The sequence below is a fragment of the Vombatus ursinus genome, unplaced genomic scaffold (genome assembly GCF_900497805.2).
Source record: "Vombatus ursinus unplaced genomic scaffold, bare-nosed wombat genome assembly UNPS02011613.1, whole genome shotgun sequence".
Taxonomy (NCBI): Eukaryota; Metazoa; Chordata; class Mammalia; order Diprotodontia; family Vombatidae; genus Vombatus; species Vombatus ursinus.
The window spans coordinates 5,731,413-5,756,554 of NW_020951391.1; the positions used below are offsets into that span (position 1 = coordinate 5,731,413).

Consider the following 25,142-nt stretch of genomic DNA (forward strand, 5'->3'; position numbering starts at 1 on the left):
TCACTCCCCCTTACCTTTCCCCTTCCCCTCCACTGTAAAAGTTTTTTCTTGCCTCTCTTATGTCAGATAGTTTACGTCATTCTACCTCTCCCTTTCTCTTTCTCCCAGTACATTCCTCTCTCACCCCTTAATTTTATTTTTTAGCTATGATCCCTTTGTATTCATCTCACACCTGTGCCCTCTGTCTATATATACTCTTTCAAACTACCCTAATAATGAGAAAAGTCTTGAGTTACAAATATCATCTTCCTATGTAGTAATGTAAAAAGTTTAACTTTATTAAGTCCCTTATGATTTCCCTTTCCTGATTACCTTCTTATGTTTCTCTTGAATCTTTTATTTGAGAGTCAAATTTTCTGTAAAGCTCTGGTGTTTTCATCAAGAATGCTTGAAAATGGGGCAGCTAGGTGACACAGTGGATAGAGCTCTGCCCTTGGAGTCAGGAGGATCTGAGTTCAAATCCTGCCTCAGAAACTTGACACTTACTAGCTGTGAGACCCTGGGCAAGTCACTTAACCCCAATTTCCTCACCAAAGAGGGGGAAAAAAACAAAAATGCTTGAAAATCCTCTATCTCATTGAATATACACTTTTCCCCTGAAGGATTATATTCAATTTTGCTGTGTAGGTGATTCGTTGTTGCAATCCTAACTCCTTTGCTCTCTGAAATATCATATTCCAGGATTCTAATTCTTCTATGTAGAAGCCACTAAATCTTGTGTTATCCTGACTGTGACTGTACCATACTTGAATTGTTTCTTTATGGCTACTTGCAATATTTTCTTCTTGACCTGGGAACTCTGGAATTTGGCTATAATATTCCTGGCAGTTTTCGTTTTGGGATCTCTTTCAGGAGGTGATAAAGTAGATTCTTTCAATTTCTATTTTACCCTCTGGTTCTAGAATATTGATGCAGTTTTCCTTGATAATTTCTTAAAAGATGATGTCTAGGCTTTTTTTTTTTTTTTTGATCATGACTTTCAGGTAATCCAATATTTTTTTAAAATTATCTCTCCTGGATTTATTTTCCAGGTCAGTTGTTTTTCCAATGAGATATTTCACATTGTCTTCCATTTTTTCATTCTTTTGGTTTTATTTTATTGTTTCTTGATTTCTCATAAAGTCATTAGCTTCCATTTGCTCAATTCTAATTTTTAAAGAATTATTTTCTTCAGTGAGTCTTTGGCCAACTTTTCCATTTGGGCAATTTTGCTTTTTAAAGTTTTTTTTTCTCCTCATTGGCTCTTTGGACTTCTTTTACCATTTGGACTACTCTGTTTTTTAAGGTGTTATTTTCTTCAGTATTTTTGGGGTCTCCTTTACCAAGCTATTGACATGTTTTTCATGATTTTCTTGTATCACTCTCATTTCCCTTCCCAGTTTTTCCTTTACCTCTCTTAACTTGATCTTCAAAATCCTCTTTGAGTTCTTCTGTGGCCTGAGACCAATTTATATTTTTCCTGGAGATGTTCAATGTGGGAGCTTTGACTTTGTTGTCTTCTTCTGAGAGTGTGTTTTGATCTTTCTTGTCACTATAGTAACTTTCTATAGTCAGAGTTCTTTTTTTGTTTTGTTTTTCCTGTTGTTTGCTCATTTCCCCAGCCTATGACTTGACTTTTAACTGTGTTAAAGTAGGGCTTTGCTTCCAGGGTGGAGGGTGCACTGTCCCAAGCTTCAGGGGTTTTGTGCAGCTATTTTCAGAAATACTTCCATGGTCCTTTAAGTTTTTAGTTCTTCCAAGGTGGTATGATCTTAGGAGAGGTGCTTACTACTTTACTGGCCTGTGCTCTGGTTTGTGAGCAAACACAAGTACTCTTTTCTGCCCTGGGGCTGTGAGGAGGGTCCCCACTCCACTGTGGCTGCAAGCTGTGTTGTACTGGTGCTCCCCCTCATCATGGGATTGCCACCCAGGACTGTGACCTGGATCCAAGTATGGGCAAAGCAACAAAGTCCTGCCTCAGTGCCAGCCTTTACTCTGCCATCTTGACTCCACCTCCCAAATACTTTCTCAAAGAATGTTTTACTCACCTACTCACTTCCAGGAAGAAAATAGTTTTCTCCATCTTCTGAACTCTAATATTGATTAATTTGTTCTTTTCTTATGCACTGATCATATAAAACTTCACATTTTAATTATTTTAATTTCTTTCCTCTCTTATTAGATTATAATTGCCTTAAGAGTAAGCATGTGTTTTATCAAAAGTGTCTTTTCTATAAATTGCCAAAATCCTATGATTGACATTTTTTGATGATTATGACTTTGTTTGGAAATTATGAGATTATTAAGCTGAATGTTGGCATTTTGCCGGGAAAGAGAGGGACCAGAAATCAGTTCAGGTTAAAAAGGCCTAAGGTTTCTTTTGCACTTTAATCTCTGGGTGAAGAGGATAATTACAGACCACAGAGAAAATGTCTGGAGAAGGAAATGGCAAACCATTTCAGTGTCTTGGCAGGAAAACCCCGAATTGGGTCATGAAGAGTCAGATACAACTGAAAAGACTGAATGACACAGAGAGAAAATGAAGGTTTTTTCCCATTCATTTTCTCTATGTTGCAGAAACATGAATCTTTCACTGATACTAGGAATAGTCGCTGTTTCCATTCCTCCATCTGCCTTTTCTGTTATTTTTTGAAGTTAGTAAACTAGAGTAATTTTAATAAAAATTGTAATGCCTTGAGACTAAAATCCAAAGGTAGTGCCATTCTGAATAAGAACAAAAACGAAAAATATGAGGCGTAACGGAGGAGTACTGTGTGTCAGCACTACTGGCATAGGAGGAGGAAAAAATGGCAGAGAATTCCAGGAATTGACCTCGAAAGAAATATAATAGACTCTTTGCAGTAATCAAAAAAAGAGGAAGTTTCCCATAGATGCCCAAAGAGAACCTTAGTGTGGTGAGTGGGGTTATAGGTTTGAGAATAGAATAGTTTAAATAGTCCAAAGGCATTTTGAAAATGGACATTAAAGAGACATAGAAGAGCTATAAATTTTTGATCCTTCATTCCAATGTAAACTTACTCAATACCATATTATATTATTGAGAATGTGGACCATGTTTTAGGGAAGAAAAGTTAGAAATGGGGTAAAACTTGAGACTTGAGAAGACAACCAAATAGTGGAGAGAAGGACCCGGTATGCCTGCTGGGATTGGAGGGTAGTGGCCATTGGACAATCAAACGCTGGCAGGGAAACCCTAGTAAAAAAACAAACCAACAAAAAACAATAAGGCCTGTGTCATTTGATCCTTATCAGAGGTACCTTTTGTCAAAGACTTCTTTGACCCAAGTCCCTGGATATAATTTGGGGATTTCTCATATTTTCTATTTTATTCTTCCCTGCTCCAGGTGGATGTGGGATCTTCAGTATCTGTTACTGAGTAGAAACTTCACTAACATATTCTTCAATTCACAGGGGATCAATTATAGAAGTCTTAATTTGTACAGTAAAGAATACAATATGACAGGCATAGACCTGTAGAGAGTTGAGAGATCCCCACCCTTTCCCCCTTCTGCTTTGCCTTAGGAACTTGGACAGTCGTCATGACTTTCAGAACTAATTTGAGGGTAACACAATAAAGAAGAAAATACTTAAGGTTTGTTATAGAACCAGAGATGGCCTTTATGAGGCTCTTTTCCCCCATCTGTGTTGTGGTTGTTGTTTAGCTTTCTCAGTCATGTCTATCTCATTGTGACCCCATTTGAGGTTTTCTTGGCAAAAATACTGAAGTAGTTTGCCGTGTCCTTCTCCAGCTCATTTTACAGATGAGGAAACTGAGGCAAATAAGGTTAAATGGCTTGCCCAGGGTCAGATAGTAAATATCTGAGGTCAGAATTGAACTCAGGAAGATAAGCCATCCTAACTCAGGCATTCTAGCCACCTGGCCATCTAGCTGCCCTGTCTCTAACTTAGTGTTAATATTTATAGTTCTTATCTCGTGGTTTTGAGAGCAAAGTGGAATCATAGAAGGTTAAAAAAAAAAAAACTTTGCCAGCTATAAAGTTCTAGATAAGTATGAAAGATTTTACCTTTGCAGTTTACAAGACATGAAGCAATTCTTATTATTACAGTTTAACTGGAAATAGTTTTACTACTTTCAGAAAACTATGAAACACTACCAGTCCATGGAGCTCTTGTCTCTGCTGATCTACGTGCAAAATTCTCCAATACATAATGCAAAACCCTGACGTTTTGAACTTTGTTGAGTTAAATGCTTGAATCAAGATCTTTCTCTCTCCCCCAACTCCTGTTTTCATTATAGGGCATTTCAAATTACTGACACTTTCTCAAATATTCCTACTCATCATTTTCTCAATTTATTCATTTTACATGACCTACACCTGCGTTCTACCTCAGCTATATGTAGAAATGAGCATGTCATTCACTAGATACCTTCTTCTCCTTTCCCTATCTTGACCCCTTGGTGGAGTTAAACTCTATACATTTTTCTACATTCAAGTTTTTTTATGCCAAGGCCTAGCTTTGAATTATTCTCTCCATAAATTGCTTTCATTCCTATGTAAAGTCTGTTAAATAGAAGTAGAGAAAATTATGAAGGCAGCTAGGTGACACAGTGAAGACACTGCTCGGCCTGGAATCAGGAAGACTCCTGAGTCCAAATCTGGGCTCAGACACTAGCTGTGACCCTGGAAAAGTAATTTAACCCTGTTTGCCTCATTTCCTCAACTCTAAAATGAGCTAGAGAAGGAAATGGCAAACCAGTCCAATACCTTTATGAATAAAACCACAAATGGAGTGACGAAGAGTTGGTCACAACTGAAACAATTGAACTACAAAAAGAGAAAATTGTGAAAACCTGCTGGCTGAGTCTATGACAAATTTATACTGCGTAATCTCAACTGGGCCCTCAAAGCAACAAAGCAATCTTTTATACTTACATGATTGATTCATTGTCTGATTCATCATATCAGCTATTCCAAAACCTATAATTCCTCTTCAGACTTAAAATAACACCTTCTCCTCTCATCCCATAACCTTGTATCACACTACATTGAAACAAATAATGTTATTCACCGGCCTTCTCCTATTCTCTCTCTTTCTATATATAAACTTTTGATTGGTGATCTCAGCATGTTCCGCAAGTTCAATTATTATCTAGATGATTCTCGGATGTATTTTTCAACCCTAACCTTTCTCTTGGCCTTTAGGCTCACATTTCCAACTGCCTAACTGGTTAACTCAAGTTAGATGTCTAATATATGTGTTGAATTCAACATTTCTAAAAACAAAATCATTATTTTCCCTCCCCAAAACTTCCCCTCATTGTTGAGGAAATCACCACGCTTCCTTTAACCTAGGCTTGCAACCCGGGTGTCTTTCTTTACTCATCATTTGTATTTATCCTAAATATCCAATTTATTGTCAAGTCTTTTCATTTCTACCTTCACCACATCTCTTGTATACATCCCCTTTTCTCTTTTGACGCAAGTGTCACACTGGTTGAGACATTCATAACTTCACACATGACAGCCTATAGCCAACTTGTTGCTACCTCTGACTTAATTCTCTCCACATTCTAGTCCACACTCCACTCAGCTGCTCCTAAAGCACAGGTCTAATGATGTCACTTCCCTACTCAGTAAATTTTAATGGCTCCCTATTATCTCCAAAATTAAATGTAAACTCATCTGCTTGGTTTGTGAAGTCCTCTGCAAAACAGCCACTTGTTGCCTTTCTAGTCTTCTTACATTTTGCTTCCCTCCATGTACTCTGCAATCCGGTGCAAGTTGATTTCTTTCTCTCCCTCACATAGAACACACCATCTCCTGGCTCTGAGTCCCTTTTACTAAAGTTTCTTCTTCAAAGTCAAATCCTTTTACTGTTTCCTCCTAAGCCTTAAAGTTCTCCTCCAAAGAAAAAGATTTCTTCTGAGACTGAGTGAGCTGGCTCCTACGAAAGAGGCACAACCTTTCATTTGAGTTTCTGCCCACACCGCCGGTGCCCAGGAATGAAATGCGAGATGGAAGGGGCTCTCTGTTACCATAAGCAGCACATCATTGAGAGAGGTTTCCATGTTTCTGGACATGGCTACTACTTGCTTCCATAGACATTCATGGTTTTTGACAAATGCAGAGCAGGATGTCTTTTTTGGTGGTGATGGGAAGGGGGATTTGAAATCTTGGTCACTTGAAGTAAAACTGTTCACTTTCTGAGATGAAGATTCAGGTAAGCTTCTGCAAGTCTGATCCAATTCCTAGGATTAAAATGATGCAAAGAAATCAGTTTTTTTTTTTCAGGCAGCATATTGTTTTCTCTCTGTTCTTCAGACTTGAATAAATAGTGAGCTGAAAATAAAGTACAGAATTTAAATGTCACTGTTGGTGGTTCCATTCCCCAAGTTTTCAGCAATCCCTGATGCTTCAATATGCTTTCCCAAGTGAGTTAAACATTGAATCTGTACCTCTTGGACATCTTGGACATCTCTTTTCGTGGTAAAGCTGGCAACTGTAGGACTCCTGAAGTGCTTTCTGAAATTTTGGTAGTTAGTAGCTGTTTACTAGCTATATCGAATACCTGGTATACTGTCCTCCTGTGCCTCCATCTCTTGAATTCCCTAGCTTCCTTTAAAACTTAACTCAAATCCTGTTTTGTTCAAGAAGCCTTTCCTGGTGCCTTGAACAGCTAATACCTTCCCTCTGGGATTACCTCCTATTTACCCTGAATGTATCTTATTTATATATGCTTGGTTGCATATTATTTCTCCTATTGGAATGTGAACTTTTTGAGGAGAGGTACTTATTTTTTCCCCTTTCTTAAGAACGTCCATACATCATAGCACCTCATACATAATAAAGGCTTAATAAATGCTTGTTGACTCATTGACCTGACCTTCCCCATTCTGATGCAACTGACTCTTTTCTTCTCCCTAAAGGAACACACCTCCCTTCTTCAGAAAACAACAAAAAAAAAGCACATTTACTATTTTGCAATTTATTTTTTGTATTTTTATATTTTATTTATTTATTCACCTTCCCAAAGGTTGAAAGATAATGTGACATAGTAGTAAAATGACTGCCCTTGGGGTGAGAAATAACATAATCTTAGAATATAAAATCTGCAAAGTGGAAAGGATATTAATGGTAATTTATTCCAATTTGTTCTGAGATGAGACTCTCCTCTATAATATCTATGACAATCATTCATCCAGTATTTTCTTTAAGACATCTTTTGAGGGAAAACCAGGTTGACACCAAGACATACCATTCCACTTTTGAATAGTTCTATTTATTAGGTATTTTCCTTTTCCATCCCTTATGTTGAAACAAAATTAGCATTTCTGAAACTTTCACCCATTGTCTTTATTTTTCCCTCTGATGGCAAAAAGAACAATTCTTTTTCCCTTTATATGAGAGCCGTTTAAATACATCAGTACACCCATCCCTCCCCAATGAGTTTTCTTTTCTCACTTAATTTAACCACTCTTTAGCATAGATAGATATTCATCATAATTTATGCCATAAAAAGGGATCTAGCCCTTGGGAATTTAACATTTATCCCGGCAATTATGCACATATACCTCACAGGCAGAAATGCAGAGGAGGTGAGAGCTTTCTGTGTTTCTCAAATAGTCTAATGATGTATCCCTCTACTCAAAATATTCCTTTGTTTATGTTGATTTATTAACTGGCATGTGAACTTGTGGATTTACCCCATCAGGGCAGTTCACAAGTCTCTATACTCTTGAAAAAACTCTACCTCATTCTTGAATATTTTTGAGTGTACACTAGTCATGAGACCTTGGCGTAATGGATTCGATTCTCCAAAGAAAGGATAGGTACGTTTGGATACTGCCTATAGTGTTTTTATTCTTGGCATAAAATCAATAGCAACAAAATAAATAATGCACATTAACTCATCACCTATATATCAATATATTAGAGGCACAAAAAAGATTTTGGATGAATTCTCTGATATCCCCCTGTGATGCACCCAGACCTGGTGACTCATGATCTATCACACCATACTATAATCTCGCATGCTTCTTTTAAGGTATGTTTCTTATGTTCTTGAAATGTAGTTGATTGATTGTTTTTTTTTTTTCATTTCCATGAAGATACAGTGTTTTTGCCTTTCTTTAATCCCTAGTTCTCAGCACAGTTCTGGCATATAGTAATTATTAATGCTTATTGTTTGACTGAATGTCATAACCGAATCTGTTTGGCAGTTTCCTTATGGTAAAACTGTGAGGCTAAATGAGTCACATTCTCTGACTCATTGGTGTTTTCAGAATTGTAACATGGCAGGAAAATGTAAAGAAGAGAAAACCCAGAGACCTAAGTTATTTCAAACATTGGTAGCAATTTGAAACTTCTTCAATTCTACAACCGACTGTACCATATTACTTTTTATTTCAGAATGTCATTTATCATCATCCTCTTTTCTTTTCCCTGGTGCTTTACTTACTTATCTCCTTTACTTTGCCTTCAGTGGCATAACACATGCTCTGAAATGTTGCCCACGAAAACTCTGGAACAGTTTGATAACGTACTTTCCCACAGAAGATAAAATAATATGACTTATTCTAAAAATGATATGTGTGATATATATGTACGTCTACATTGTCAAACTCAAAGTCATCTTCTCTGTGTATATCTTCTTAAAGTCATTTGACAGCTTATTAGAATGAATGAAATAAAGGAACAAAGATTTTGAGCAGGGTTGCCATAATTTATAATACCTCTCCTGATTTCTACTCCACAGCCCACATTTGTGCTCTTCTAGTTCTATGTTCTTAAAGTTTAAAAAAAATAGTAATATGAATGATTCTAAGTATTGACATGTAAATTTTCTAATAAGTCAGGAACTTGCAAAATAAGACCCTTCTGAGAATGGCTGTAAGTGTAAACAACTGAGAATACCATGCATGCATGAATGAATTTAAGAAATCAAGGCAAAGATTTCTGGAATATTCTATGTATTTTTAACTTTGAGTTAATCTTTTTTTCCTAAAAATTAACCACTTATGAATGCTGAATCATTCACAGCTTCATTCTGTGTTAAGGAGAGAAGACTTGGCTCAATGATGCTACATTGTCCAAAATAGTCAAAAATAAGGAAATAGTTGGAGATATTTCTTCTAAATTAATGATATTTTATAAATTGATCATTGATTTTCTTGACATGGTAGACACTCATTATGACCTTGTGATAAATGACCACAATTGCAGATATTTTTGTTTCAGACATGATTTAAAAACTAATAGTCAAAATTATTATAGTCTTACATGAACTTAGAACTTGATTTAAATTTCTAGGCTGATCACAATGAGGTCCATAACACATCAGTTCGTAGACTAATGAACCATATTTCCTTTTCAACTTTGGTAATGTTTTGACAGTTTTTGCCTCAGTGCCTTTGAATTCCAAGTGTGTAGAAATGTGTGGCTTGCTGCTACAATGGGTATCTCCCTAAGGAAATCATAGGTCATGACTACTGAATTTGAATTGGTTAACCAAACAATGAGAACTGACTATCCTATCCAAAGGGAGGAAAACAATCCAATTTAGTTGTCTGAATTAAAATTTCTGGTAATGATAATGAAACATTCATGGTTACATGAATGATATAAAAGTTCCATCATATGGTAAATTTGTATTTTTAAGAAAATAATCTGTAAAAATATTCATAACATTTAAACATAATATATTGTAAGCTCTGGTAGAAACCTTAATATAATTGCAAACAAACAATATAATTGATGTTTCAGTAGCAGAATGTTACTTAATTAACATAGACATATTCTGCTAAAGAAGAGCCACAAAACGAAGATGAAGAGTTCAATTAATCTGGAAGTAACTATTGAGCCCCAATTTCTGGCTTCTTGCTGTATCTTTTCACTTCAGTGTCTTGACATTAGCTCAAACACAACAAAACTAGAGTTAAACTTATTATTTACTCTCTACAGTAGATTCTTCTACTGGGCTGTTCAACTTCTTTTGATATTACAGTCATTCTCTCATTTATACATACTGGAAACCTCAGAATAATCTTGGACTCATCTTTCCTGCTGGCTTCCACATGAAATCAGTTGCCAAGTTGTTTCTACAATATTTTTCATGTGCCTTACTTTGTATTCTTTCTTTCACAATCTTAATTCAGGACTTCATTGTCTTCTACAGAACTATTGGAATTCACACCCGACTTGTTTTTCTGCCTTTGATCTTACCAATCCTTCTAATTCATCTTTCACATCACTGATAGATGAATCTTTCTAGAATCTGTTGAAAAACCTTTGATAGATTTCCATTTGCTTACAAAATAAAGTCCATATTTTTAAACTAGCAATCAAGATACTATTTAATCTTTCCTTGGGTTATTTCTCTATAACTCAAAAAACAAAACAAAACCAAACAAAAAACTCTCATTCAACCAACCTAATTTCATATTCATCACCTGAACTTGCCTTGAGTTTTCCTTTTCCATGCCTTTGTAAAAACAGTTGCTTATGTGGAATAGTCCTATATAAAACAAACAACCAAACTTCATTTACTTTGTAGAGATCAGGGAAAATATTTCATGTCTAAGATAAATATTCTGATCATTTAGTTTAGAAATTAATTCTACATGCTCCTTTCACTATTTAACTAATAATCTACTACTTTGTTACCTATTATATCTCTGTAATTATTTTATAATTTTGATGGAAATATGTTTTATGTTATATTTATGAGGTATGGACATTTTTGCTCATTTTCCAATTATCTATCTATATCTAACCTGTGGATTTATATATTTATTTATTCAGCTGTTCCTCACACTTCCCCCCTTCCCCATTGAACAAATTTTTAAAAAGATAACAGTCTCAATATATAGCTCCATATGCTAATAAAACAAATTCCCACACTAGATGGATCTAAAAAATGTATGCCTCTTTCTGCATTTTAAGTTCACGACCTCTTTCAGATGGTGGGCAGAGTGTTTTATCATCTTTGTTTGGACTTGTGTTTTATCATTTTATTATTGATCAGAATTTAAATTCTTTCAAAGTTGCTTTTTTCTCTAAAATGTTGTTACTGATGTATGAATTGTACTTCTGCTCATTTTACTTTGAAAGATTATTTTTGAAAGATTATTATTGTAATGGCCTCCTCGGTTTTCTCAAAAACTTTTTATTTGATCATTTCTGATGGCAAAATAATATCCCATTATAGTCATATATCACAAATTGTTTAGCTGTACTCAAATAGGAAGCTACTTCTTTAGTTTCTAATTTGGGACTACCACAAAAAGAGCTGCTAGAATTATTTTTGTTCATAAAGATTCTTTTCCTCTTTATTTTGCAACAGGGGAATCAATCATGTATATAGCTGGACCAAACTTTCATATTATGCATTGTGGGAACATGGCTCCAAATTGCTTTCTAGTATGGCTAGATCAAATCACAGTTTCATCAACAGTGCAATAATAATTTTCCATAGACCCTTGATTAGTGGTTATTTTTCTCTTTTGTCATCTTTGCTATAGAACCTCAAAATTGCTTTAAATTTCATTTTCTAATAGTGATTTATTACATTTTTCATAAGATTGTTGAAAGCTTAGATTTCTTCCTTGAACTATCAATTCATAACCTTTGATTTATTTTTCCTATTGGGGAATGGCAGTACATCAGATTGGAACTTATCTTGATGTTTGGTGTGAGATGTTGGTCTAAACTTAATTTCTTCCAGACTCCTGTCTAGTTTTCCCTATTTGTTTAAGGTTTTGTGTTCATTGTTGTCATCATTTTTGTTTTTCAAGTAGAGAGTAGTCCTTACACTAACAGGAGTTTATAAAATTTTGGGTTTATAAAACACTATGCTATTAGATTTTTCTCTGTGTTATGTACTTAATATCTTCTACTTATTGAACTCTATCTTTTGTTAGAGCACTAAATCATTTTGGTGATTACTGCCTTATATTACAGTTTGGGATCTGATACTAATAGTCCCCTTCCCACACGGTGTTTTCATTATTACTCTTGAGATTCTTAATCTTTTGTTCCATTATATGCATTGTGTTGTTATTTTTTCAAGGTCTAAAAAGGATTCTTTTGTGTGTATGATTGGTACAACATTGATTAAGGAAATTAATTAAAGTAGTATTGTCATTTTTATGTTTTGGCTTGACCTACCCACAAGGAATTAATGTTTTTTTCAATTACTTAGTTCTGTATTTATTCCTGCAAAGAGTATTTCATAGCTACATTAATGTAACCCCTTGATGACTCTCCAAAGGTATACTCCCAAATATTTTGTAGCTCTGCAGTTATTTTTAATAGAAACCATTCTTTTATATAGTTTTCTTAAAAATGTACATCTAACATCCAATGAATTGTTATAAAAGCCATTTATATTTGAGTAATTATCCTAGAGTACTTATAATATCTACTACTCACTTAGTACTTGTCACATCTTGCCTTTCATTGCAGCTTTTTGTTCACATATCTTGTTTCAACTACTATGTAGTAGATTTCAGAAGGTAAAGTGCCTAAGACACAAATTACAGTATGTATATAGATTAAAACTGCACTGAGATTTTTATAATATTCTGTATTTTGTCATGTGGTTCATACCTACAAGAGTTTGCAATCTAGTTAGAACCATACAACATGCATAAATGAAACAGAGAACCATATAGCTTAAGTAGTGTGTTAATTTCCAAAAATGTTGAACAGAAATGAGAGAGAATAAAATGCAGTGTGGGATAAGGTATACAAGGAAAACTTCATGGAAGAGTTGAGCTCTGAAAGATGGAGAAAAAAGGTATGGCATTGATAAGATGGACTGTTTCCAGACAAAAAAAAAAACCCAGAAGGATAAAAGAAATGACATGCTGTGCATGAATGAGTTGAAGAAACTAGCCTGGAGAGTAAAATAATTTATTTATAATATGGGTATTCCAAGGAGGTATGAGTAGAAGTTACAAGGAAGAAAAATTTAGGTCAGTGTACCAAAAAGCCTTCTGTCAATTGGAGATGTCCAAAAGTGGAATAATCTTTTCAAAGAGATCATCAGCTACCCATTACCAAATGTCTTCAAGCAAAGGTTGCATGAACATAGGTTAAGATGTTATAGAGGAGATTCCTGTTCATATATGAATTGACTCAAATGGCTGAATCCCCATAGAGCCAAGTTCAACTCTGATTCTATAAACCAGGGAGAGGAGATAGAATGGTCAAAGAATAGTTGGGAATATGTATACATACATATATGTGTATGTACATATGGGTGTATATATATATATGTTTATGTGAGTGTATATATATGTGTATATATGTGTGTGTGTGTGTGTGTGTGTGTAGGTGTTTTTGTGTATGAAGAGAGAGACAGAGAAAAAGATTGGAGAGTGCTAAAAGATACAGTGAAAAAAGGGTCTGATTACAGAACATGGGGTATTTGGGGGGCTTTTGATAGACAAGAAATGTTCATTAAGTGGATAAACTGTGGGAGGCATCAATTGCTAGATTAAAAAGTTTGGATTTGGGGAGAGACAGATTTCAAATTAATGTAAATGAGATTTTCCTAACAATTAGAACTATCCAGATGTCAAATGTGCTCCTTCAGGACATAATGGATTACTTATCACCAGAGCTTTTCAAGTAGAGCCCAAATGACCACGTGCCAGGGATGTAGTAGTAGGGATTCTTGTTCAGGTCAGGGCTGTACTGGATGATCTCTTCAACTCTGACATTCCCTGATGGTCAGCAGGAAATCATTTAAAGCTTAATGAACATAATTTGGAAGATCTCTGATCTCATCAAAAAGGATATTCTTTCCAACAGTTCAAATTGCAACACATCCATACTTACTCTATTTTTTTTTCATAAAAATCATGTCCAGATCTTCAAAATGTTTTTGACAGGTATTTCACTCAAAATGTTAGGAGTTGTGATTCTTTATTGCTTTTTTTGAGCACATAGAACGTGTACTGGTTCTCCCTCAGTGTACTTAGGCGTATTTTCTTTTTGGACAATATGTTTTCTTTGAGATTCCTTATCACCTCTATGTCACAGTCTACTCACACCTCGGTATGCTCCTCTGTAGAAACTAACAAAATAGATAAATTAAGGGGCAATTATTTCCATCACAAAAGAATTGATAAATGTGTCCTATTAATATTGAGTTTCTTTCAAGCTTTTAAAATATTATTACATTTTAAAATGTAAATTTACATGTATTTTCATTCAGGGACACTCCTAAATCTTCTGTGAAGGACTGGCCATACTGAAAATTCTGATACAATTCTTTCTTTGTATTCCTAGATAAATTCATTATGAATGAAACTGTTCTTCAATATTTTAAACAGCATCTCTGTTTAAAATGCCTGACTTTTCTGGTTTAACAACAAATTTAAAATATTCAAATAAGTTAAGACAGCTTATTTTTTTTTTGCTGCACTTTAAAAATGGGGAACATATTTGTCATATATATAGTGAAGAACCAATGTGCTAGGAAACAATTTCTAATTCAGTTGTATTTATAAGTATGTAATTTGAGGTGACTGAAAACATAACATTGTCTGTTCAACAGCCAGTTATAACTTCTCAGGAGCCCTTATCATACCATGCCTAAAGTTATCTTACAACTATTTTAATTCATGGATCATTGACTTTCAAAATGATTAAAATTTCCTTGGTCAGTGCAGGTAATTCAGAATCTCAGACATCACCATTTTTTTCTTCTATTCTCTCCCACATGAGATGTCTTCAAATAATTCCATCTACTTGTCTTGCGAAATCATGAATGTCTAGCCATTTGATGGAGATGTTGAGTATTACTTTGGGCAAGAGGTCAGTGTAGTACAACTAGAGTTGGAATAAGTGCAAATCCGAGGAGTATGAAGCACATTTAATGAAGGGGTGAATCCAGGGCTTTTTTTTTCCCTTGCTGATCCTGCTTCCCTAACCATGAAGAGCTGATGGTAGAATGTAATGTTTGGGGACTAAAAGTGCGTCTGTTAAATATTAAAATTTTATTCTTTTATCTTCCTTACTTATACCAATCTCTTTTATTTCTCACCTATCCACACTCCTCTGGACTTTATCATATTCCCCATGGCCCTCATCTTTCTCCAAGACCACATTAACCATAGAATTCACACCTCTTCATTACTCATTTTTCTTGGGTACTTCCCTATCTCTTATTGAAGATGGTGGAGATAGGAGAGTGGAGAGATCCTCCCAGATTTTCCACATAAGGAAAGCATCTAGTCCAACTATTTCTCCATTACCTATTCAGCTGGACTCTTCTGGACCTCATCACAAACCTGTGTTAAATACTCTCTCCCCACACTCCTCTTTTTGGCTTCTTTTTATATGTTGTCTTCCCCCATTAGATTATCTGCTCCTTGAGGGCAAGGACTGTTTTTTGCCTTTCTTTGTGTCGCTAGTGCTTGGTACTGTGCTTGGCACATAGCAGGTGCTTAATAAATGTTTACTAACTAAGTGACTGATCAACCAGAGTGTCAGGAAAACAAGGTGGCTATAAAAGTTTTTAAAAAGTGGAATAAAACAAACAAATTGGGGTAGCTAGATGGCGCAGTAGATAGAGCACCAGCCCTGGAGTCAGGAGGACCTGAGTTCAAATTCAGTCTCAGACCAAACACTTAACAAGTTACTAGGTATGTGACCCTGGGCAAGTCACTTAACCCCAATTTCCTCACAAAAACAAAAACAAACAAACAAATCCTAAGTCTAATTGTTTTCCTTTGGCCTGGCTACAGTAAGCTTGGTCAAAAGAACTATCTCCCAGAAGCATGAAAGAAGGTCCAATCCTTGCCTTACCCAGAAAAGAATTGGGATCTGATAACCAGAGGAACAGAGAAGCCAGTGTGACAGAGAGAGGTGGGGAAGAGGTTACTAGAGGAGGCATAGAATATTGAGTGACCAAGTCACTTGACTTATCTCCTGCCTTCTATATCACAGTGGTGGTTGTAACCATTGTGGATCCACAAAGAATGTGAAAGTCACCTCTGCACCTGAAGGGCTATAGCTCCCACATAGTCGCACATGTGTGAGAGGCATATTTGCATATTATTGAGTGCCTGACCATAGGTCATGTGCCCCACATACATGCTTATGTTGTAATGTGCATAAAAGATTTGGAGGGACAAAAGTGGGGTCCAGTATTGGATAGAGGACCAGCATTAGAGTCAGAACAGTTGGGTTCAGAAGAGCTGCCTCTGTAATAGTGTAGCTCTCTCATCATGGACAAGACACTCAAATTGGGACTGTGTTCAGCCATTCCAATGTGGAATCTGTCTTGGATGAATCCTGAAGAGGGCAAATTAGAATTATGGTGGGGTATGCTCTAGACAGCATCCAAAGATTAATGAACCTTAAGCTATATCACGTCCTACCTCTTTCATTATGAAGATGAGGAAACGGGTTTAGTGAGGTTAAGTGATAAAAGAGAAGGACTAAAGGAAAAGAAGGAAAAGACTAAAAGGAGGGGATTTCATGTTTTGGAGTGGGATGGAAGGGTAGTTCTTTGGGCTAATATGTCATCTTATTTGAAGAATCCACAGAAACTTACAATATGTAAATCTGGACACCCTCTATACCTATCCTTTCTTCAGGAGCCATTAGAATAATATGTTCTTTTAAAATTCTCTCTCTCTCTTTCTGAAAGCATATATGTGTGTATATATACTTATATATATATATATGCACACAATATTCTAATGGCTACTGAATATATCTTTATATACATGTGTGTATGTGTATATTTATATAATATACACAAATGCACATGTGTATACATACATATACATATACATATATATATATAATATTCATCAAGAGAGATAATTTACATTAAAGAGTTTCCTGTATCAGGTATGTCAAATTCAAGTAGAAATTATTCCTGCAGGCCACAAATTAACATTATCTATGTTGTATTATATTTTTATTTATTTTGTTATACATTTACCAATTATATTTTAATCTAATTCTGTTACGTCAGGGAATTTTACTGTGACATGGGACCCATGGGCCCAGAATTTGTGATACCTCTGCCCTGGATCACAGATACAGACCAAGAAAACAAAGAAATCATTCATACACACAAGCACACAGAGTATATGTACAAACATATATTTGTGTATGCATATATGTATATATGTGTGTATGTGTATTCCTAATGGAATCCAATTTTTAAGGAGGGTAAAATGTTCTTAATCTGCAGTGACAACATTTTTTATTCTAGTCACTCATGGTATGCTGCCAGGATAGCTTTAAGATGAGTTAAATTGCTGATAATATCTGTGTATAACAGCAGTGTTGACATTATGTGTAGGAGGCAAAGATAGGGGGAGAACTAGAGAAGCTTGTGTCTGTGTGGGAGAGGTATTGGGAGGAGGGAGAAAGCTCTTCTTAGAAGAAAGAGGCTCTCACATATTAAATAAGCATGTGGCTTTTGTCTTTTTAATTAAAGCTTCCATCCTGATGATCCCACCATTATTCTGCCCATCCTTTCGCTATATGAAGCCAATTTCACAGCACCTATAGCTAAAGGGGGCCTCAAGATGCATACAATGGGACTTAATCCACCTCAGCAGGGTGAGAATAACACTGTGAAGTCAAAAGACCAGGTTACAAATTCTACTTTTAACATTTACTAAAGAGAGGACATTAGGCAAATCATGGTAACTCCCTGAGCCTCTTTTTCATTATCTGAAAAATGAGGGAATAGAATAGGTGGTCTCTGATATCTTGTTCAGCTCCGTCTCCTATGGTCCTAATTATATAATTAAGGTTCAGTTTTAGAAAATGTCAGGAAAAAAAAGACAAAAGAAAAGCCTAGTGTAAAAGGTGTTGTGGTTTATAATAACTGGCTGTTTTTAGGTACACAGATCTTCCTTAAATTCAGCACAACATGGTAACTAAAGCTCAGAGTTTGGATCAGAGAAGATGTTGATTCAGATTTTGTCTCTGACACCAGTTCTACCCTCCTGGAACAGTTATTGACATGCAATGTAAAATGCACATGACTAGCTTGTAAGAGATAGATAAATTCTCAAACTAGATAAAGGACAAACATTGGAGTCAGGAAAACAATCTTGTTTATTTCAGATACTAACTTTGTGACTCTGAGAAAATTACTTAACCTCTCTATACCTTAGGCAACTCTTTAGGGACAAGTTACAAATGACTGGCTAATCTTCATCAAGAGAGGAAGTTTCCATTTCGTATTTCCCTGAATCAGGGGCATCAAACTGGAACAGAAATGATCCAGTAAGCTTAATGTTGACTTAGAAAGCCACACATTAACATTATCTTTGTTGTATTCTTATTTATTTTGTTATACATTTTCCATTTACATTTTAATCTGTTTATGCCACACCTGGGAATTCTGTTTTGTTATGGAAACTTTGGGCCCCAAGTTTGACACCTTGTTCTGGATCACAGATTCAGCAACAATAAATACCTAGAGTACCTTAGCAACATACTACTATCATATTGAAATTGTTTCATTCCGTGACATTGTATAAAGTGATATGATTTCTGTAAAATAAATTATGTTATTCAATTATCAGCCCTAATTTGTTTTTAAGTTTCTGTTCTTAAAGGCCATTAGCATTTTTTTTCAATTGAATTTCCCCCACCTAGTACCAGAAAGGTACCTCAGTATTACCTACATAGTTAACTTCATTACTGCTATCCCTGTGTTAGATTGCCCTATTCTCCCTTGAGCTAGATATTTAGAGGGAGATTGCACCTATGTAAGTAAATAGACTACTTTATTTAGAGTCAGAATGTTGAAGATTGTGATCCTGGCTGGGACATAAAGTATATGTATGACAATAATCAGGTTGCTTAACCTTTGAACCTCACTTTCTTCTTCTATTAAATTAAAAGAATCGTAGCTGTTACCTAGCTGACAGTAATTTGATCCTCAAAACAGGTAATGGCTATAAGCCCTTGGACAGGAGTCAGCAAGCATTCATTAACACTCACTACATTCCAGGCTTCTGCTGAGAAATGAGGTTCCAAAGAATACCAAAAGCACAGGCAAGTGTTTAAAGGCTATAGAAGTGTTGCCTTTTATTACTTGAACTAGTTGGGTCTCCTATTAATAACCTGGTGATACCAGGAAGTTGGAAAGCATCCACTAGGATGGTGAAGGACCTTGAGTGCATTTTATTTGATTAGCAGTGAAAGGAACTAGGGCCATTTAGCCTGGAGAAGAGAATTCTCAGGGGGCTATTATATCTGTCTTCAAATATAGTATTCTAAAGGCTGACATAAAAAAGAGGGATTAGAATTGTTCTAGTTGCTGTTAGGAGAAAAAGGAGAAATGAATGAAAGTTAAAGATAGAAATTTATGCTTAAAGTCAGATATAAGGTAGGGAGGGAGGACTCCTCAAAATTACATTGTAATTATATTTTTGGTTTGTCCTTTGTTTGTGAAGAGGACCGATAACATCATGTGGTGATGTCTTGACTTGCACCTGAATTGGATACAAGTGAGCCAGAGATGCAAAAAGTCATCAGCCTTTCTCTCTCTCCCCGAGTCATCAAAGTCCAGTGGCAAGACGTCTTAGAAGTCAAGATGACTCTTGGTAGCCCTGAATGCAGTGGATGAACTTGGTGTCTTCCATGGCTGACCAAGCTCTAAGTGCTTCACAGCGCCTGCTGCAATCGCCTTCATGGCTGTTGGAACAAATTGTTCTCACCTGTCCAGTCTGCTGGGGGAAGTCTTCACATGCTTTGGGTAGACATCCCCCTAATTCACCAACAGGTTTGAAGCCTGTCAGTTAACCTCAACCTGGTTTAGCACATCTGCTTAAGGGTTTGCCAGGGTATGGCCACTGCATATGCTACAGCTTTTTGGAGCCACAGGTGAGAGTCTGGGGAATAAGGCGAACATCAAAAGTGGATGAGCAGTCCTGAAAAGGGCTCCACAAATCCTCACACCACAGGTGCTAGTCCTCCTGAACACCCTAGACACCTCAATTAAATTTGTAACAACTAGTCCAAAGTCCATTGGTATAAGACTCTGACCGAGGCTGCTCTGCCCCTCTTGTAGGGCGTGGTCTTCATTTCCACCAATTTATGCATTAACAATTAACTGCCAATTACTTTGGTGCCCAAGTGGAATAGGTCACCTTGGGAGGTGGTGGAGCTTCCCCTGGCTGGATATTTGTAAGCAGAGACAGGAAGAGCCCTTGTTTTGTATGTGTAGTTAGTGACAGGTTAGATGGTTAGACTATATGGTACCAAAATTCTTTATTTCCGAGGTTCAGTGATATTTAATAGATTTAAATTTAATAATTAAAAAGTAATCACACTTATAAGGGCAATTTATAGTTAACTGTAAATTTTCCTAAAAGGAAGTCCATTACAACATGTATTTTACTGTTAAAGACAGTAAGTAGTTAGCTGAGTGTAGATTCTCTCAAAAAAAGATTTCAACAAACAATAACAAACGATCAAGACACTAAAAATATTCATCTAGCCCCAAGAATGGAGAGCCCTGAAAAAGAAGTGGTGAGAGGTGATAAGGATAATTCCTTGTCAGTCATTCTGAGCATCGTGTATCTAAATCTTCTATTTAAAGACCATCATGCTGTACGAAATGGTGCATTTGATACCTTGGTACTGGTTCCCTACCAATATATTTCTAAGATTTATGGTTGCCTTCCAAATAGGCTCCCTACTTCAGATTTCTTGGAAAAAATACATGTCTGATGGTTAATAAAATTCATTTTACTTTCCATTTGTTACAGACTCCACCTGAAAAATTTATTGAGCATTGAACTACATGCTTGATATACTGAAATAGAAAGAGCCCCTTAGTGTGCCTAAAGAAGGAAATGGTGACAATAGCCTCACTTCTAATTAATCCTAGGGAAAAGAGGAAGATGGGGGGAAAAAATGGTCTGTTATCAGTTTAGAATGGTAATGATGCTTTTTCTGTAAAGAGATCAAAGCCCAAGAAGCTTCTGGTATTTATCACAGAATAAAAGGCTGTTTTTATACTTCCTGGGCTGAATTCCTTCAAAAACCTCTTTGGAAAACAAAGTTATCAATTGATGCTTTTGTTATTACTGAGATTAATTAGGAGGCAGTATTAGAGAGAGAAGTTTGGCTGAGAGACAGGTATATAATGTCTCTCTCCTCCACGCTTCAGGATAAAATGAAATAGATTTCTTGTTTATAAATTTGCATAATTGTGTATATAATTTCATATTTTTTGATTTGGCACTCAGTACAATGGAAAAAGTAAGGGCTTTGGAGTTAATAGATCTGAGTCCATATCCTGCTTCTGCCATATATTACCTGTATGACCTTATATAAGTCATTTAACTCCTCTTGGCCTTGATTTTTTTTATCTATAAATTGAAGTCATTGGATTAAATAGCTTCTAATATCCCCTCCACTCTAAATCTATGATCCTAATTCTGCTTCCTCCTGATACCTGCTGTGGAGGATAGTATCTTTTTCCAGGTTCTTAAATTGCTTCTTTTGTTACTTAAACTTATAGCAATACTTTAATGAGCTTGGATTACTTCCCTATGCACATCTTCCAGTTTCACAGATTACAGCCACTCCTCTAGAGTTTAGTAGATGATCTTCAAACACTATTGAGCCCCAAATATTCAAAATCTTCCCTTTAGCTATGTGTTGTACCTCTCTAGACTTTTCTAGTCTGACCTTCAAATAATGGATATGATGTCTGTGACCAGAAACATACTGGAAAGCCTTTCTATGCTGGTCTAGAATTTGCCCTTTGTTTGCACGGGCTGCTAAAATCTCAGGATCACCTCCATGAACCAATGGGGCTTCACAGTAACCCTTTACTAGAATTTCTTTTGTTTTTTAATAATATTTAGTAGAGTTAGATTAAAGCCATTGTCCTCTCCTACTACTATTTATTCTTTATACAAACAATGTGGATTCTTACACCCCATCTCCTTTTAGAAGCTTTCTTCAAACCTCCATTTTTTTTCTTTTTTCACTGTGTCTGCCTGCCAAAAGAGGACAGCAACTACTTTGCGAATGAAATTCTTGGTTCTGCTTCTTGAATTACATCAAGCCTTTTCTAGTTCGGAAATCTTTGATTTTCCTTTCTAGGGCTACCACTAAGGGATGCGGGACCCCAGGAAAATATGCATATATACATATGTAGTGCATTTGTATTCTCACAATCACACATGCATGTATGGTATATATTTATATGGATGCATGTTATGAACACATGTGTCTTTATAGTTCTGTGTTTAGATGCACATCAATAATTGATGGGTGGATAGGTAGATTGTAGGTGGATAAATGGATGGATAGATAGGTAGCTAGATAATTTTATTTGCTAAGGCCCCCATGCATATCAATAATTTGATTTAAAATGTATTTGAATATGTGTGAGTCCATGTGAAATATATTCATCTATCAATAAAAAATAATTAGCTTATTTTTACATTTTTCATAAGAAGTGTTATAATTTAAAACTCTAAATTATACACAGCTGAAACAACTGTCCAAATTTGGCTTACTACTGTAGTCCGAATGACCATTGCCGTTAAAATTTCATGCTTGGTCCACGACCTCATTAGCAGTTGCCAGAATGAGGACAATAGATTCCTCACTGGTCTCCCTGCTCTAGTCCTTCCCTTCTCCAATACATCCTCCATTCAACTGCTTAGTTGATTTTCCTGAAGTGCACACTCGACAATGTCATTCCTTTCCTCCAGAAGCTTTGGTGACACTCCACTGCATTTTGGATCAGAGACACTCAGGCATTTGAAGCCCTTCACAGTTTGGTTCTAGGCTGTTTTTCCAGACTGCTTACACATTCCTTCTCCTCCAACCACATTTGCTGCTCCCCACGTATGATGCTTCAGCTCCTTTGGCTATGTCTTTGAACAGATTGTGCCTCATGCCTTGAGTTCTACACTTGCTTATCTCTTGTACCTTTAATAACCTCTTCAAACCTCTGCTCAGGGATACCTCCTTTAAAAAGCCTTTTTCTGCTTATCCCAATTTTAGTCCCACTCTAAGTCACTATGTTATTTGTTTTTTATAAAATCTATATTTTCCCATACATGAACACATTTCCTCCCTCAAGTAAAACGTCAGAGGTCAGAGCTTATCTCGTTTTTGTATTAGTATCTTCAGGACCTCACAGCATACCTGATGCACAGCAGGCCCTTAACATATGCTTATTGATTAGGTACTGATGCTGCCAAGATAAAAGATATAATCCCTAACCTCATGGAACTTATGAGCCTTTAGGGCTTGTCAGAATGGGATCATCCAAAGTACAGGGAGAGGAGCCCTCCAGGGTGGGGTCTGTATCAGAGGCCCAGATTGCCTGAATTTAATAGTGGTACTGAGATTCTCAGTACTGAGCACCTCTATTGCATAGTTATTATGGAGTAGAATGATGGCCTAGATGCTGTTTTTGTGCTGCTACCTTTCACATATCTCAGGTTTTCGTTAAGTACAAGAATAATTGAGATGCAGCTGTGTACTTATATATAGAAACATATATATACCCATACAATGAATATATAATTTAGCGTGTGTATTATGTCTAAAACTGTACCTCCAAATTATAGGTAGATGGATGGATAGATTGATCAATTGATAGATGATAGATACAGTATTCTTGTGCATATATTGCTGTGCGTAAATGATTGTGTGTGTGTTTGTAAAGGTGTGCATGGTTGTCCGTATACTCATGCATACATACATGTTTGGATGTATATGTATATGTTAAGGCATTCATGATTGAATATAAGCTCTTTAAGGTCAGGAATTACTTCATTTTTGTCTTTGTATATTCTTATTCCTGGCAGAGGAGTTGGCACATATTAGTAACTTAATAAATATTTATTGATTGATAAATCGATACATATATATTGCATAGCATACAAAGAGTAGATATTGAATTAAATATTTTTATAGCTTTCTCTGTTCAGTGATTTGTGGAATAAAGTGTTCATGGTCAGGAAAAATATTGCAAATTTTGTGTAGATCCTATAGAAAAGGTTTTATAGGCTCATAATATTTAAAAATGATCTCTAAGATTTTCTGTGTGCCTGGCAGTATGAATTCACTCATACAAATGAATACTTTCATCTATGAGTCCTTGAGGGGGATGACAAATTCACTGATACACACATACACATATATACATGTATATATATATATATATATATATGTGTGTGTGTGTGTGTGTGTGTGTGTGTGTGTAAATTTTTTAAATAGTTAACTTCCTAAGAAATACCCAACCAGTTCTGAAGCCCTGTTTTCAGTCCTTTTCTCCACCTGTCTACTATACTCTATGCTGTAGACCACCATCTTCTGGATACTCTTATCTCTGGATTTTTGTCAGACTACCCTCCTGGTTCTCCTCCTGACTTTCTAACCAGTTCTTTTCAGACTCCTTTGTTTATTCATCATCCACTTCACAGTTATGGACTGTGTGTGATTCCTCAGATAGACTCCTAAGCCTCAACTTCCTTTCTGCTTACAGTCTCTTGGTGACCTCATCAGCTCCCATAGATTTAATCATGGTCTCCATACTGATAATTGTCAGATCTATCTGTTCAGCTCTAGTGTCTCCCAAGTTTCTACCCCGCATCGCTAGCTATCTATTGGATATTTCAAAATGTATGTCCTGAAGATAACTCAAATTTACCAAGTTCAGAACTAAACTCTTTATCTTTCCTCTAACCCTAGCTCTTCATAAAATCGCTGTTTCTGTCTAAAGCACCACTTTTTTCCTGTCTCCCAAGCGTAAAGCCTTAGCATTATCCTGATTTCCCCTCTCTCACTCACCCTGCATATCCAACAGTTGCCAAATTTTGCCGTTTCTTTCTCCATAGCGTTTCTTGCATCTGACCTCTTTTCTCTCCTCACACAGTTTCCACCTTCATTCAGGCACTCGTCATCTCTCTTCGGGATTGATACAATAGACTTCTAATTGCTTGCTCTCCCTCAAGTCTTTCTCTTCTCTCTTGCTGTACCTCAAGTCTCTCCTCTTCAGTACCTCCTCCACAATATTGGCAGAAATATTTTCCTTTAGCCCAGATCTGACCATGCCACATCCCTATTAAACCAATTCCAGTGGCTTCCTATTGCTTCTGTAATCAGATATAAACTCTGTTTAGCTTTTAAAGTCCTTTATAAACTGACCCC

The 25,142-nt window shown here is 36.0% G+C and overlaps 1 pseudogene; it reads right to left on the reverse strand.

The window, feature by feature from the left end:
• Positions 1–5,762: 5,762 nt before the first annotated feature.
• On the reverse strand, positions 5,763–24,585 carry LOC114039111 (annotated as a pseudogene).
• Positions 24,586–25,142: the final 557 nt, after the last annotated feature.